General features: G+C 41.9%; 1 protein-coding gene and 1 pseudogene across 2 annotated transcripts in view; one reads left to right on the forward strand and one right to left on the reverse strand.

Annotated features, from left to right (window-relative positions):
* Window positions 1-15,557, reverse strand: part of arhgap5 (Rho GTPase activating protein 5) — a 64,197-nt gene that overhangs the window by 27,158 nt on the left and 21,482 nt on the right. The window lies entirely within an intron of this gene.
* Window positions 2,937-8,991, forward strand: LOC147306367 (uncharacterized; annotated as a pseudogene). Its single transcript, XR_015126336.1, has 2 exons — window positions 2,937-3,609; window positions 6,657-8,991. The product of XR_015126336.1 is annotated as an uncharacterized LOC147306367 (transcript).

The following is a 15,557-nucleotide window of genomic DNA, read 5'->3' on the forward strand; positions in this document are numbered from 1 at the left end:
ATGATTTATCATCATTTTAGCTGCCAGGGAACAAGTAATGAAATAAAGAAAACTGTATATAAAATAGTTAGTGCTGTGCTAACTCGCTAACTCGCCCAGTGTGTGGGGCTGGACGGCGCTAACACGTTAACGAGCTAACCGTGCTAGCACGTTGACGCCATGCAGCCCCATGCACGGGGCGGTCAAGCTCACTAACGGAGATTTGCCGCGTTAATGCGGTTATGGCATTAACGTCATTTTAACCAGATTAACGCTGACAGCAGTAAAAATAGTATGATTGGGTCCAGGATGGGCATGGGGTTCTAGGGGTGCTCCATCTCTGGGCTGGGGCCCGGGCCGGGCCTTGGGGGCTTGGGTCCTGGTTGGTGTGTTGCCGGGGTTGTGGGCGGGTGGGTGCATGGGGGCCCAGCCCTGGAGCAGGGTGCCGCCGGTGCGTCGAGCCGCCTGGGGGGCTCTTCAACTGGTGGGGGAGATGGTCACATCTTGCAGGAGCTTTCCTCCCTTCAGGAACTCTCTCTGCAGGAGGGGGAGATACAGGAGAGGTGGAGGAAGATCTCAGCCTGGGCGCTTACTGTCTTATGTAGTCTGGAAGATGAGTGGATGGTGGGGTGGGTGCAGTTTTCTCTGTGGTGGGGTTGGGTGGACTGTCCCGGGCTCTGTGGGGCCGGGGGGCGCTGCTGCACTGGGCCCCGGTCTGGATGGGCCTGGGCCCCCTTTCCCTGGCGGGTCGCGGAGTATGGGAGTGCCTACTGGGGTCAGCGGGGGAGCTGGCCCCAGGGAGGGGTTACCTGCCCCTCCCTTCCTTCCCTCCCCATCTCCAGCTGCCTCCCTCTTCCCACTCCACCACAACCACCCACACATGCAGGGCCTTGGAGTAGGGGTATGTCACCAGGGTGCAGAGGAGGCTACCCCCCCCCCCCCCCCCCCCTGTCCCCTTCTAGCTGCCTCTGCCTCAATTTTATCCCACAACTTAGACATTCACATTATTCACACTCTCATTACACATACATATAGGATCTTGGGGGTGGGCACAATCACGGAGTCCAAATTACCATCAGGGTGTACACCTCACCCCTGGCATCGTTGCCCACCTCTCAATTTTAAATACACTTAGACATTGAGGGCTAGCAGGAGGGACTATGCGCTTACCTGCTGCTCCATGGCAGGTAGCTCCATGCCCTCCTGGGTTTTAATTGCACCTTAGAACACACATGCATCAACACTACAATGAGCGGGTGGAGGGAGGTTTGGAGTCTTCTCCCACCCCCGTTCTCTGCGGCCTGCTGGAGCGGGAGGGCTAGGAGGAGGAGTTGGCCGTCCGACTGCGGTCTGGGGTGTGGGGCCTCCCTGCTGCTACGGAGTCGGGGTGGTCTGCCTCTCCCCACCGCAGGGAAAAGGGTAACACCACCTGGGTCTGGGTGCAGTTCCCCCCTCCAGGGGCAAGGGTACCTAGACCCGGTTTGTAGAGTACGCTTGGGGAGTGTGATCGTGTGTACAGCGTCTCTTTATGTCTGGCTCCACGTTGGTTGAGTGTGGAGTGAGTGCATATGAGAGCATGGGGGGGGGGGGGGGGGGGAATGGATGTTTGTGTCTGTGTGTGCCTGTATGTCTGTGTCTATATGTCAGGTTGGGTATCAGACGCCACCTCTCTGGGGACACCTCAGGCCCTCCAAGGTTTGGAGGCCTATCTCCGCCCACCACCACTTCCCCTGCCAGTGGCGGACTCCCTCAGGTGTCGGTGCGTTGGTGGTTCTTTGTGTCTGGGGGTGGGCGTCCAGGTACACACCGGCTCACTCCTTGGCGGCCGCTTATCGGGGCCTGGAGCCTAGGGCTCGCTTGGGCCCCTTCGGAGGTTGGGTGCCCCCGGCCTCTCGGCCTGGGGCTCGGTCACTCAGGCACAGCTGGGGGCCGGCAGAGCTCATGGGCGCGTCACTGCAACTCCCCCTGGCTTCTGCTCCGCGGCTGCTGAGTGAGCCCTCATCTGGGACTCTCCTCAGCTCTTACTGGAACAGTGGCGCGGCTGCCCCTCTGTTGGTCTTCCATGGTCTCTTGTGTTCTGGGGGCCTCTGGATGTCTGGAGTTTTGATCTCCTCCATACCCGCTTCACACCCCGGAGGACGGGGCTGTGGCCCCCCCACACACTCCCTAGCAGATCATTACATGGAGAAACCTTTGGAATGCAAGCGCGCGGATCCACACAGGTATGCACACGGGTGTTCACTGCTCGTAGACCCAAATTACACCTTTCTTGGCTGCTACTTCAAAGCACATCTGTCCTGCGTGCTGCACAACAACATTGAATATTTAGTATTTACTGCTGTTTACACTTAGCTAGATTAATGCGATGGTGTTGTGTTTAGTATGTTGCTTTGTTTTTTTTTCTGCTTGTTTTCTATTCTTCTCTCAACAGGTGATCCAGGAGATTTTTATTTTTTTTCTCCCCCCCTTTCTCACTGTCCCTCTCCCCTTCTGTTTTTCCTTTCCTTCCTCTTTCTTTCTCCCTTTCCTATCCCTCACTCATGTCTGTCCCGTCTGTAACATCTGAAAATAAAATATAATAAATAATAAAAACAAAGATCGACCAAATGGACCAATACGGCAATGCCACGATGATCCATTTGGCAAAGTAAATGCATTGGGTATCCTTGTTGGTCTTCAGACAACAATTCTGATGGCTAAAGAACCAAATGGGACAGGCAAAAAAAAAAAAAAAAAAAAAAAAAAAAAAAAAAAAAAGTATGATTACTTAATCGTGCCTCTTAGGTACTAATGGTTTACACCCTGGCCTAAATCAAATTGTATTGATTTTAAACAGACAACAGAACAACAAAAAGTATTAACTCTAAATTTTGGGTTGAGAAACGAACAAAACAGAGAGAAAAGCTCATAGTAGTAGACGTAGTCAGACAGAGACAAGGTCTGAACATTCCTGTCAGAGTATTTTTGCTTTCTAAGATTTTATTATTCATATAATAATCAGCTAAGAGTGTTTATATTTCTGTTCTGTACTCAACCAGCTGCATATTTTAATTGCTGGCTCCCTACTTTATAACGGAAACTGCTTGCCTTCACATTATCAGTCTTTGCCTTCACATTGTCACTGTTTGCCTTCACACTAGCAGGAAACCGCCACCCACGAGTAAGAAACAACCTTGTAGAGAACACGAAGTTTTTTGATAAACCACACCTGTTTTCTTGACAAGATAAGGATGATATTTCCTTTTTTGTATGCTTCATAATGTGTATAAATAAAGCCAGACTGCACCAAGGAGGTGTGTGAGTCTCTCCCTGAGTCTCTCACCCGTGCACGTTTAAAACTGCTCTAAGTGTCTGAGTGATATTTCATTGCATCTGAGTACTTTGATAATAGAATATCTTTAACATTTAATTGGTCCTTCGAGCCGGAGTGGACATTGATATTTTTTCAATGCTCCAATAGGAGACCTTCGTCAAGTCCTGACGTCGTGAGAAGCCCACGCTGTCGACTCCTCTCCAGGCAGAGGATAAAGTCCAGAGACGTGACGTTCGGGTTCTGGCCAGCGTTCTTATAAGAGGTCCACGACTTCAGGGGTTGATGAAGGAAACCAAAGCAACCACACAATAACTCAGGTGAATATTTAGCACTCACTCACATCTTGCGCAAAACGACTGAGGCAACCTGTGGTCTGTACATTAAATAGTTTCCCGTCAATGTATGACAGATTAATTAAGTAACATTCTCGTCTGAAAAAGGACTGGTAGAGGTTACAGCTCGCCTGAAAAAGGGCTCGGAGCAAGTTTAATGTCAAAATACGACAGGATAGTAACATTCTCGTCTGAAAAAGGACTCGTAGAGGTTACGAAGCAGCTCGCCTGAAAGAGGGCTTGGAGCAATGTAGAAAGACACAGTGTTGCCCAGAATAAAAAACTCATTACGCGTATAATCTGTTGTTTTACTGTTTTGTTGGTGGAGTAAGTTGATTTTACAGCACATTAAGGAGGCTGAACTACTCCACCGAATTGTTTACCGTTGGTTGCTCGAGTTCTGGTGGAACGGGAAAAGGTTGTGTTTCATCACATAAAATTGACACCGCTTTCAAGGCTAGCTTGAAAGTAGAAGGCCGTGTCAATAGCCTCTCCCATTCCTCGTGCCAGAGAAAGCACCACGGGTGTGTATGTGTGTGTGTAAACGTAAATATATCTATGAGCTAATAAAAATAATAAGAAAGAAAAATGGGTAATAAATCAACAAAACTCACTGCTGACGAGCAGTGGCTAGAGAAAAATGTCCAGGCACCGGACAAACTGCAGTGACTGATAAAACCCTTATTAAGTGAAAACTAGAGATCAAAGTAGTTTAAAAAGGTTGGAAACAGACCTCAACGAATAGATATAAATATAAGAAGTACAAAAATAAAATAAATAAAGACAAAATTACATTAGAACTTATTTTTAATGTATTGAAACTAATAATAGGAAGGATAACAACCTGTAAACTTATATTAACAATGAAACATAGTTGGCAAGACGTTCATGGCTGTGTCATTGGTCAGCCAAGGAAAGTGTGTGAAAAGGTAAATGTCTCCAGCTTGGGAAAAGGTGAAGCTGCAGATCACCCGAAGCCCTTGATGGACACAAAATAAAATATAAAATATATAATAATAAATTGCTTGGTTAGACAGGCAACAGAAAGAATGAAAGTGACCGAAGGTTGGATCTGAGATGAGGCAAACAGAAGACCAGTCTAAAAAGTAGGCACAAACCTGTTCAGAGAAGAAGCAAATTTGTACAGATTGGATGAATTCTAAGTTATCTGTTTGCTGAGTAAGATGATCCCAACTATTAAATTGGCTCAGTAGTAGTATAGTAATATACACTTTTATATACACTGATAAAATGTTGTAATATACTGTTGTTATTATATGGAAAGAAAAAGATGATAATAATAAGAAGTAACCTAGTCAGTATGATGTGAGATGGACAATTGTTATGAAGTAGTCTGCATCAAGCTTAAGGTTTGCTCAAACTCAGTATAATGACATAGGAGATGAAGAAAATAAAGGAAATATCTAAACTACTTAGGTGCATAGAGGCACTTGACATGCTTGAAAACCTGGATAAAATATTACTGAGATATAGAGCACATCTATAGTAACAACTAATAAGCCAAACCCTGTAGACAACAGCTAAAGTTACAGGATTGTGAAGCTGAATTAAATATGTGGACACCGCTAAGTTGATGAGCATGTTACACATTTTCTTTTATTTTTTATTTATTTGTTTTTAGAGCAGAAGCTGCATAAAAGCCAACACATGCAGCTGTCTGTGAGCTCAGTTTTCCCTCACATGTCTGCTCTGTTTCAGTAGCAGCATTTTTCTTTTTGGGTCCTGACTCATGTATGTTTTCGGTTTTGTTTGATTATTTTATTTTGTTGATTTGGAAACAAATTCGTGACAATACTTGTTTAAAATATGTAAGATGTGTGAGATGTGTGAATTCTTTGAAAAACTAGAAATTATCTAAAAATGCCTCAAGTGAGAATGTAATGTTCCATCTATAGAGAAGAAAAAAAAAAAAAAATCTTGCTGGAAGTGATCACCTTGCCAAAACAATTGGCACTGTGCACATGTGGAGCACATCAAAAAGACAATTATATTGTCACAAAAGGAAATAATTTTGCAGAACAAGCAGCAAAACAGGCTGCAAACAATCGGCAGAGCTACTAGAAACCAACTACTGCCTACAAATACCACTTGATGTACTAAAAACCGAACAACAAGCTGCAACAATCACTGAACAAAACAAGTGGCTGAAATGTGGAGTAAACTGAAAGATGACTTAATGGTCTGTGATGGAAAACCTATATTAACAGAGTCATTACACAGGACAGCGGTTGTAGTGACACATGAGGTAAACACCTGTGTAAACAGGAGGGAGATATAGTATAGATAAACAATGCAATACACACTATAAATTTTGAAACTTTAGCGAATAATTTGTAAGAACATGCCTATTCTGTCAAAAAATAAAAAACAAAAAAAAACAACACAACTCACAAGGAAACTTAAGACCTAAGAGAGGCTAGTTTTCCATACAATCCACATGGATTTTATTGAACTTAACGAATGCCAAGCATCAAGATATGCTCTAGTAATTATAGATGTATTTTCAAAATGGCCAGAAATCTATCCAGTCAAAAGAGCAGATGCAATATCAGTGGCAAAGTGTTTATGCAATCACTTCATCCCCACATATGGCATTCCCAGTCTGATAAGGTCAGACAATGGAACACATTTTGTTAATGACATCATCAGCAAAGTCTCTGAAGCTCTAGGATTTAGCATCAAACATCACTGTGCATATCACCCACAAAGCGCAGGATTAGTGGAAAGAACTAACGGCACAATAAAACAGAGATTAAGAAAATGCATGGAAGAAACAGGAAGACCATGGCCTGAATGTCTAGGCCTAGTAAAGATGTGGATGAGAATAACACAAGGTTCTCAGAAACTTACACCTTTTGAAATCATCCACGGGAGAGCGTTTCCATTGCCAATTACCAGTGAACCTATTAATAAATCAATAAGGGAAACTACCCTAGCAGAATGGATGACTAAACTGTTTGAAAATAAAGAGATTGTGTTAAACAACCAACTGCCGAGTGATTTCTCTCCAGTGTCTTGCAGGTTACAACCAGGTGATTGGATCCTGATCAAAGTACTCCAGAGAAAGAATTGGAGTTCACCAAGGTGGGAGGGCCCATACCAAGTCCTACTTACCACACCCACCGCCTGCAAAATAGCAGAAAGACCATCTTGGATCCACCACAGCCACTGTAAAAAAGTGAGTGACAATCCAGACGCTTAGACGCCGGCTCCCCTGGCTTCTAGGTGATCTATTGGTGAAGGGAAGGGCTGATTGGGTATATCCCGCCCTTTTTTACTTCTCGCCAATAGTCTACTCACCAGAAGTCTAGGTGTGCCTGGTCATCATGAAGACACTTGTCCTCCTAGTGGCCAGCATTGCGCTCCTAGTGAGCCTACTAACACTCACCCAGATGAGAGGAAATAAACAACACCACCTGCAAAAAAGATGGACACATGATAATTCGCATCTACGTGACCTGAACCAAGACCATAACCACCCATGGATGAACAACGCGTGGTATAGATATGTGTATGATAGAACACGCACCGACAACAGCACGGAATGCTATGTATGTTCACATATGCCAACAACAGCCGTACACGCAACAATATATGGAAAGGCACCTGAACTTGACGAAGCGATGTGTGTGTTCAACAAAGCAACAACTGGAAATTGCACACGCAGAGATTTGATGGCAACAGGACTGACCCTAAAAGGTCAAAGCACAAAGAAAGAAGACCTAATTCCATGGTGTAGTGACACAGACGTCAAACGTGTCACGAAACCACTTTCACAACGACGTATTCTAATTGAACAGACAACCCCTTGTGCCTACAATCTGACGAACTGGAACTACACCTGCAACGAAAAACATTGGGTAAACGTCAAAGCCAACAACACAAAAAACAAATCATTCGCCATAGTTTTGCCGCCGGACATACAGCACCCAATGTGTTTCAACTTCTCCGATGGAAACAGGAAACTTGGAAGAAACCGCAACTGCACACAGACACTTGACCTGACCCAATCCAAAGGAATACACACCTTCAAAAATTGAACTTTCTGGGTCCAGGGAGCCGCTTGGGCCTGCGGGCCTAAAACCTACTTCATGCTCCCACCGAACTCCACCGGTCTGTGTGCACCAGTACTAATTTCAGACCACACCTTCAAGATCACAGCAGAGACACACACGTCAAGAGCAAAACGTGAAGTTGCTGAAGTCACTGAAGTAATGCCACATGACTCAATCTATGGATCAGATGTGCCCAAGAACTTCAAACTATGGACTGATGGTCAGAAAGTCCTCCACTCCTTGTTCCCTTGGGTAGGAGTTGGGAAAAACATGCTGAGGATCGAGACACTTGACTATCGATCTGGACTGTTCCTAAATGCTTCAATGAAAATCAACAAAGCGCAAAATGAAGAAATCGACGCAATACGCATTGTAGTGATGCAACACAGAGTCGCACTAGACATGATTCTAGCTGAAAAAGGAGGTTTGTGTGTATTGTTTGACACTACATGTTGTACATACATCCCAGACAACATACACTCACAAAACATGACCGACGCTTTGAACACCTTGAGAAAGATTGAAGATGCTGAACAACAAGACTATGTCACAAGCACTGATGATTGGTTGACATGGTTACTAGGTGGTTCATGGAAGTCCCTTCTGATTAAAGGACTTGTTGGAATAGCATTTTTGCTTTTACTGTTATGTGTTTTCACAACATGTGTAGTACCCTGTCTGAAGAAAATGGTATCAAACATGGTGACAACTTCTATCAATGCTTATGTGATGATGTCTCAAATGGAAGAAATTTTGAAAGATGATCCATACAGTAATGTTTAGTTTAATTGAACACAGGACTGTTTTATGACGTTCAAACCGAAAATGTTTAGACAAGAGGTTATGAACTGACAAAAATAACAGTACTGTCATGTGAGAAATCTAAACAACAGGAGGGAATGTCAGAGTATTTTTGCTTTCTAAGATTTTATTATTCATATAATAATCAGCTAAGAGTGTTTATATTTCTGTTCTGTACTCAACCAGCTGCATATTTTAATTGCTGGCTCCCTACTTTATAACGGAAACTGCTTGCCTTCACATTATCAGTCTTTGCCTTCACATTGTCACTGTTTGCCTTCACACTAGCAGGAAACCGCCACCCACGAGTAAGAAACAACCTTGTAGAGAACACGAAGTTTTTTGATAAACCACACCTGTTTTCTTGACAAGATAAGGATGATATTTCCTTTTTTGTATGCTTCATAATGTGTATAAATAAAGCCAGACTGCACCAAGGAGGTGTGTGAGTCTCTCCCTGAGTCTCTCACCCGTGCACGTTTAAAACTGCTCTAAGTGTCTGAGTGATATTTCATTGCATCTGAGTACTTTGATAATAGAATATCTTTAACAATTCCTGAAGCCCAAAACAGGTAATCACATACAATTAGCCAAGCTAAAAAAAAACAAACCCAAAAAACAACTCTGTCTATCCTCTGTCTCTCACTGGGGATGATCAGCACACAGAGAATAGATAAATGAGAAGAAATATACAGAGAGAGAGGAAGGAGGGCAGAAAGTGCAGAGCTTGCCCAGAGGGATAAGGTGATGGGATGAATGAGGTCAGAGTCCCTGCTTCACCTATTCACTGAAAAAAATCATAAACTGGGTGGATGGGAGAGAAGGGAGCGGCTGCTTAGATACTCAGCCACAGGCACGCACACACCCACAGTCAAGTCCACACCCACATTTTCCTGTCTCTTGGTGTGTCACTGACCAGGAACTCCACAGGGAAGAGATCAGGACTCGAGGCTACATAGCAGGATGTAAGGCTGTGTTATAAGAACCAAAAATGAGGGTGTTGTAAAGTGTCACAAACAAATCAAGCATAAGCAATAAAATGCTCTGTAGCCACCTGATCCAGCCTCACTTGAGCGCAGTCACATGTAACCGCAAACACGACCTGTCACAAGAACAGCGAGCCTTTGTGGCGTCTGCTTTTCACGCACCCATTATCTGCTCAGAAACCACAGAAACACAGATCGCTGTCATCACCTCTCCGCCTCTCAGCTGGTGGTTTATTACATGTGGTTAGAGCTCATCCAACCACAAGCTACTGTGCCACAGCTCCTCACTCTAACTGGGGAAAGGAATCAAACACCAGCCAGTGACTCATAAGCTTGGGAAACAGGGCTAAAGCTGTGAGTTAGACAGAGAAGGGGGGGAAAAAAAGAGATGCTGGTCTTCGGTTATAAGAGCAGAATATGAATAAACAAATGAAGGTCAAAGGTAACTGCAATAGACTAATCAGAATGAATAATTTGCCTCAGAACAGCACAAAGCTAATCAGTCAGTCACTGCAGCCTGTTGTCATGTGAACAGTACTGAAGAAATTAGCTGCTGGGGCTGAAATATCACATACCTCTGAGTTTCACTAAATGCATTCGTGTGAGAAAGCGAACCAGCGACCCAGATATAACTATAAAAGGTCAAGACTTTAGTTCCTGGTAAACAAAGAACTTATAAATCTAATTTTGTGATGATACAACAGGAAAATCAAGTGTCTACTGACTCTGGGATGCATGGAAAAAAGCCAGCCTGCTCAATTTTAGCGAACAACACAACAACAATTACAATGGTTAAATAATTAAATGGGGAAAAAAAGAGTTGAGGGTGGTGGAGGGTTGTATTCATCCGCTGGGAAGTTTTTGACTCCAGGGTTAGGGCCAGTCTCTCTCCAGCCGGCTGTCTGAGGGTGCAGACAGGGGCAAAGAGAGCCCCGGTGGCAGAGGACTCGCATGCCTGAAGAACCCTACATGGCAGCCTCAGGGCAAGCTACAGATAGCCCAACAACAGTTGGTTTGATGGCCAAAGGCTATTTTTCCATCATCTTGACCTGACCTGCACTAATCAGCCAGTGAGTTTAAGCTTTCAGAAATATGAAGAAAGAAAAAAAAATACAACTGGAAAGAAACCCAGGACAAACAAAACAAAAGCATTGTTAGGGAAATGAATGCAAAAGAGGATTTGTTTTATCCTAATTGTTTTGTTTTTATAAATCGCTGTAAGGCAAAATCATAATTAAAAACCAATTAAATGCCTAGCCTCACAAAAATAATATAGTTTAGTGGCCTTACAGATATGCCTGGTTAACAGTTTGTTAATGGCCACACATCAATGGACACAAATAATCCCACAATTATACCAGAAGCCAGCAGCGTGAGTCTGTTATCTAACTTGTTGACAGGTCCTGTTTTGATACTTTGGGTCACTGGATCGTTTTATGATTGCAATATTGAAACCTTATCTGTTGATACACGCAAAAATACCATCGTCACAAGCTACTGTGTTGGAAATGGCTACTACATCCTCTGGTGGCCTAATTATGGTCTTCCAGTGTATCCTGGGAAACAGGAAGTGCTTGGTGTAATTTAACAAAAGCTTAAGAGAAAGCTTAAGAGTGCAAACGACTCTTGTTCATTGATTACCGATGGTGAGCTATCGAGTTGGCTGACAGTTGACAAGATCCAGCATAAACTCTCACTCAGGAGTTTGTGTGGCAGGAGGAGTCAAAACATGAAATGCCAGGATCTGTTTGGATTACGCTGCTTTCCACTGATCCTGTGAGGTATGATCATGTTAATGTCTCAACCCCCTTTTTTAGAGTGCTCTGTGGGATATGTACTTAAGCTTCTCCACTGTGTTAAAACTAAAACCAAATCTGAATTTCGGTTTTGCTTTCAAATGGTCGTAACGGGACTTCCAGAGCGATCTAAAAATAGCGACAGCACTGGAAGCAGCCCAGAGGTACAAAAGGACACGACCCTCGAGGCAAGAACATCCCAAACTAAATCTATGGCTCTTGTGTTTTTATTGTTAAGCCTTTTTTGTAGAGCTCAGTACTCAGAAAATCACCTGCATGATTTAAGTGCAAATGTGAGGGTGTGATGTGTACAGCGAATGTAAACACTAGAACTGGAACAATGAGTCAATCAGCTGATTAACAAGAAATCAATAGACTGGCTGTTTTGATTGGACAATTGTTGTTTTTCTTTAAGTGACATAAATACATAAATTAAAATCAATACCATGCAGATTAATCTTAAAGTGCTGTTTTCTGCCTGTCTGCAGCTGCAGATTGTTTCTCTTCTAGTCTTCAAACAAAAGTAAAAAAAATAAAAATATATTTTTTTAAAAACAGCCTTTTTTCTTCCCAGACAGTGATACCAGAAGGTCACAGGTCAGACAGTTAGACCAGTCTCAACGGGGACCAGGCAGCTGGGAGCACTGGCTCTCTGACCATTGAACAGGAAGCTCATTTTGTGTTTCCATTGGACATGACGTAAGTCCAGCTGCCAGCAGGAAAACAACATGTGCATGATCACAACACAACACAGCCCACAGAAAGAATCCCAGCACAGGGAATGGGAAGCAGGCCAACCCGCCAATCAATTTTCAACTTGAACTCTCACTTTGGCCGATTTCCTCACTCTTCTACTGGAGCACAGAAAGCTGAAGGCGCATATCTAATAAACAGAAGTGGAGAGAATGATTGGCAGGAAAGGGTAGAAGAACACGCTATATTAGAATTATTTTTCATCTCCTGTCAGCTGTGTTTTTTAGCCTCTTATATCATTCTGAACTCTCTTTCTGCAACCCCTGGCTCTTTTGAATGACTATATTTTTCAAGCACATACTCAAAGGAGGTACTCAAAAATCTATGAATTATTTTTATAAAATCTATTTCACTCCAATGAAAATCCCTTCATTCTGCTGCAAAGTCAGGAGTGGAGACCTGACTTCAAAGCAAGGCTGAAAATAGCCAATAATCAGCTTTGTGTGAAGCCTGGTTGACATGCTTGCTGAATAATTCTCCAGCAGAGCTCAAAGTAGAAGTTAAGAACCAGTGTACTGGGGTTTCCTGCCACTTCCAGAGTTGCTCCAGCTGGCTATTCGCAAAAACTGGCATTGTTGCAATGAACTGAGGAACACACGCTTGTGCAAAACAATGTCTGGAACGATAAATGAGGCACCGAAGCTCACGCTGACGTGTGCGGTCATTAACTTACCATTAAAGGTTGTAAAGTTAGATTAAAATAAACTTTGCAAGTGAAAAATGTGCTATAGTGGAAGTATTGTGGATTTCTTTTGTTGACACAAAATTGCTCTGGCTGTGTAATTATACTCGATGTGTTCTTACATTTTTTAAGCAGTTAATGGCTGCAAACGATCTCTAAACCTATTTTTTATAATAGTCAGTGAAATTGGCAAAAATCTGATATATTCTTATTAGAGCAAATTTAGCCCATTCATTGTGCTGTTGGTAAATGTCATATTCTTAATTAAGATTGTTCCTCATTGAGAAATAGTTTATTTGAATGACTGATTTAATAAATGACAACAATATATTTTGAAAAGCTAAAACGAAAAAAATGCATAGACAAAAAGCAATATGTGGCTGGGTTATTCATAGACTTGACAAAGGCATTTGACACTATAGATCATGATATATTAATAAGAAAACTGGAACGTTATGGTGTCAGAGGGGTAGTTTTAGATTGGGTCCGGAGTTATTTAAGTGACAGAAAGCAGTTTGTGAAAATAAATGGTGGTTGCTCCTTATGTATGGACATTGCTTGTGGTGTACCCCAAGGGTCAGTTTTGGGTCCAAAATTCTTCAACTTGTACATTAACGACATCTGTAAAGTGTCCAAAGTATTAAAAATGGTTCTCTTTGCTGACGATACAAACATTTTTTGCTCTGGTGATGATCTGCAGAATTTATTGGAGGATATGACTAATGAAATAAGTAAAGTGAAGTTCTGGCTTGATAAAAACAAATTATCATTAAATTTGAATAAATCTAAACTTATGTTATTTGGAAATAGTAGTTTAAATACAAATGCAAAGATTCAAATAAATGGTGTTGATATTGAAAGAGTCAGTGAAAATAAATTTCTGGGGGTAATAATAGATGAAAAACTTAACTGGAGAGCTCACGTAAGATATATTCATTCCAAAGTATCACGAAGCATTGCAGTACTAAACAAGGCAAAACAGGTATTCGACAGAACATCACTTCATATTCTCTACTGTTCACTGGTTTCACCATACTTAAGCTATTGTGCAGAGGTCTGGGGCAATAACTATAAAACCACATTACATTCACTTTTTACTCTTCAAAAGAAAGCAATTCGAATCATCCACAATGCAGGTTATAGGGAACATACAAACTCACTATTTTTGCAGTCTGAAATATTGAAAATTGACGATATAGTGAAATTCCAAACAGCACAAATTCTATTCAAAGCAAAAAATAAAGAACTGCCAGGTAATATTCAGAGTATGTTTTTTTTGAAAGAAGGAAGTTATAATTTAAGGGGTTTTTGTAACTTCAAAACAATGAAGGTACGTACTACAAGAAAAGGCTTTTGTGTTTCTGTTCAAGGAGTGAAACTATGGAACAAACTGAATATGGAATTAAAGCAATGTCCAAACATAAAACTGTTCAAAAAGAGTTATAAAAATATGATCTTCTCGATCTATAAAGAAAAGGAAAATATTTAAATTAAGTGAATGTCTCTATTTAAAAACAAACAAACAAAAAATTCATGATGTGATATTATAGTATATCAGAAATCTGTTCACTATTTTTATTACAAATTATATCAGTAAGGAAGCTGACTAAATATTCACTGATAATTTATGGGACAGGGGTGGGATTAAATAAGTGTATACTTCTTCCCACTCCCTTTCAACATGTAAATTAATCAGAATGTTTTTTTGTATGTAATTTGTATAGTATATTTTTTTTTCTCTCATTTCTTTTCTAAATGTACTTGTATATTGTTCACATGTTGAAATAAATTACCAATCAATCAATCAATCAAATCAAGAAAATGTGACATTTGTAAGAAGTCACTTTCTTAAAAATGTGACTTCTTATACATGTCACATGTCGATGGTTCTTTTGAAGCGCTGAGAAACCGTCGCCCCCTCCTCCATCCTTCCCCTCCTCACATTATACTAAGTGCTGGGGAAAATAACAACCAATGGGACTTCAAAATGCATCAGCATCAAAAAGCCATTTAATCATTGCTCTGCCTCCCTCTCTCTCTCCTTCCTCCAGCCCTCATGCCAAATACCATTTCATGTCTCTGGGGAGCAGGAAACATTTAATAAAACTTCTCTAATCGAGTTCAGCGGCAAAGAGCTGTGTGTCCTCGCTTTGTGCTTGTCATCTCTCAAAGACTTCTTCTTCTGCGAGACCCAGTTCGTCAAACGGTTTTATTCTCCGAGGCCAAACTGATGTTTTGGGGTTTTTTATGTAAGCAGACCTGACAAAAATTGACCTCATTGTGCCTTTTACGCTTTGGCTTCAAGCCCAAAAAAATATATAAAGTTTCAGGAACAGCTCAGGGCTACACACAAAGCCTGATCATTTCATCTGACTGCCATTTCATTCAACGCAAAGTTTACCAAATGTAGAATTTAAGCAGCAGTTCATTGGTACCATGTGGAAATACATGCATCTTGAACTGGTGCACACTGGAGCCTGGAGCATGTGTGTTTTTGCCATGTTAAAATACCAAGATGTCAGCATTTTAGGTTAACAAAGAGCATTTTGGAGGAAGAAAATGTGCAAGCCGGTGTTTCGCCATGTAAAATATGAAGAATTTGCATCAGCATCCAGCATCAGCGAGTACTCAGAGTTAATTATTGACCGCTGTGGTATATATATATTGGTAAAATGGTTTCAGGGTGGCTTATTAAAAGAGAGCTTAAAATGGCAGCAGTAGCTTTTAATTGAGCTGTTTTAAAGTTTGAAAATAGCTTCATTTTAATGCCACTAAAAAGTCTGCAATTTAACTGGAATGACGGCAAACTCAAAGGCAGTGCTCGTGTCATCCTCTAGGA

The sequence above is a fragment of the Aulonocara sp. 'chitande type north' Nkhata Bay genome, linkage group LG19 (genome assembly GCF_057382095.1).
Source record: "Aulonocara sp. 'chitande type north' Nkhata Bay isolate Kocher_YH1m ecotype deep benthic linkage group LG19, A_spYH_male_GT1.1, whole genome shotgun sequence".
Lineage (NCBI taxonomy): Eukaryota > Metazoa > Chordata > Actinopteri > Cichliformes > Cichlidae > Aulonocara > Aulonocara sp. 'chitande type north' Nkhata Bay.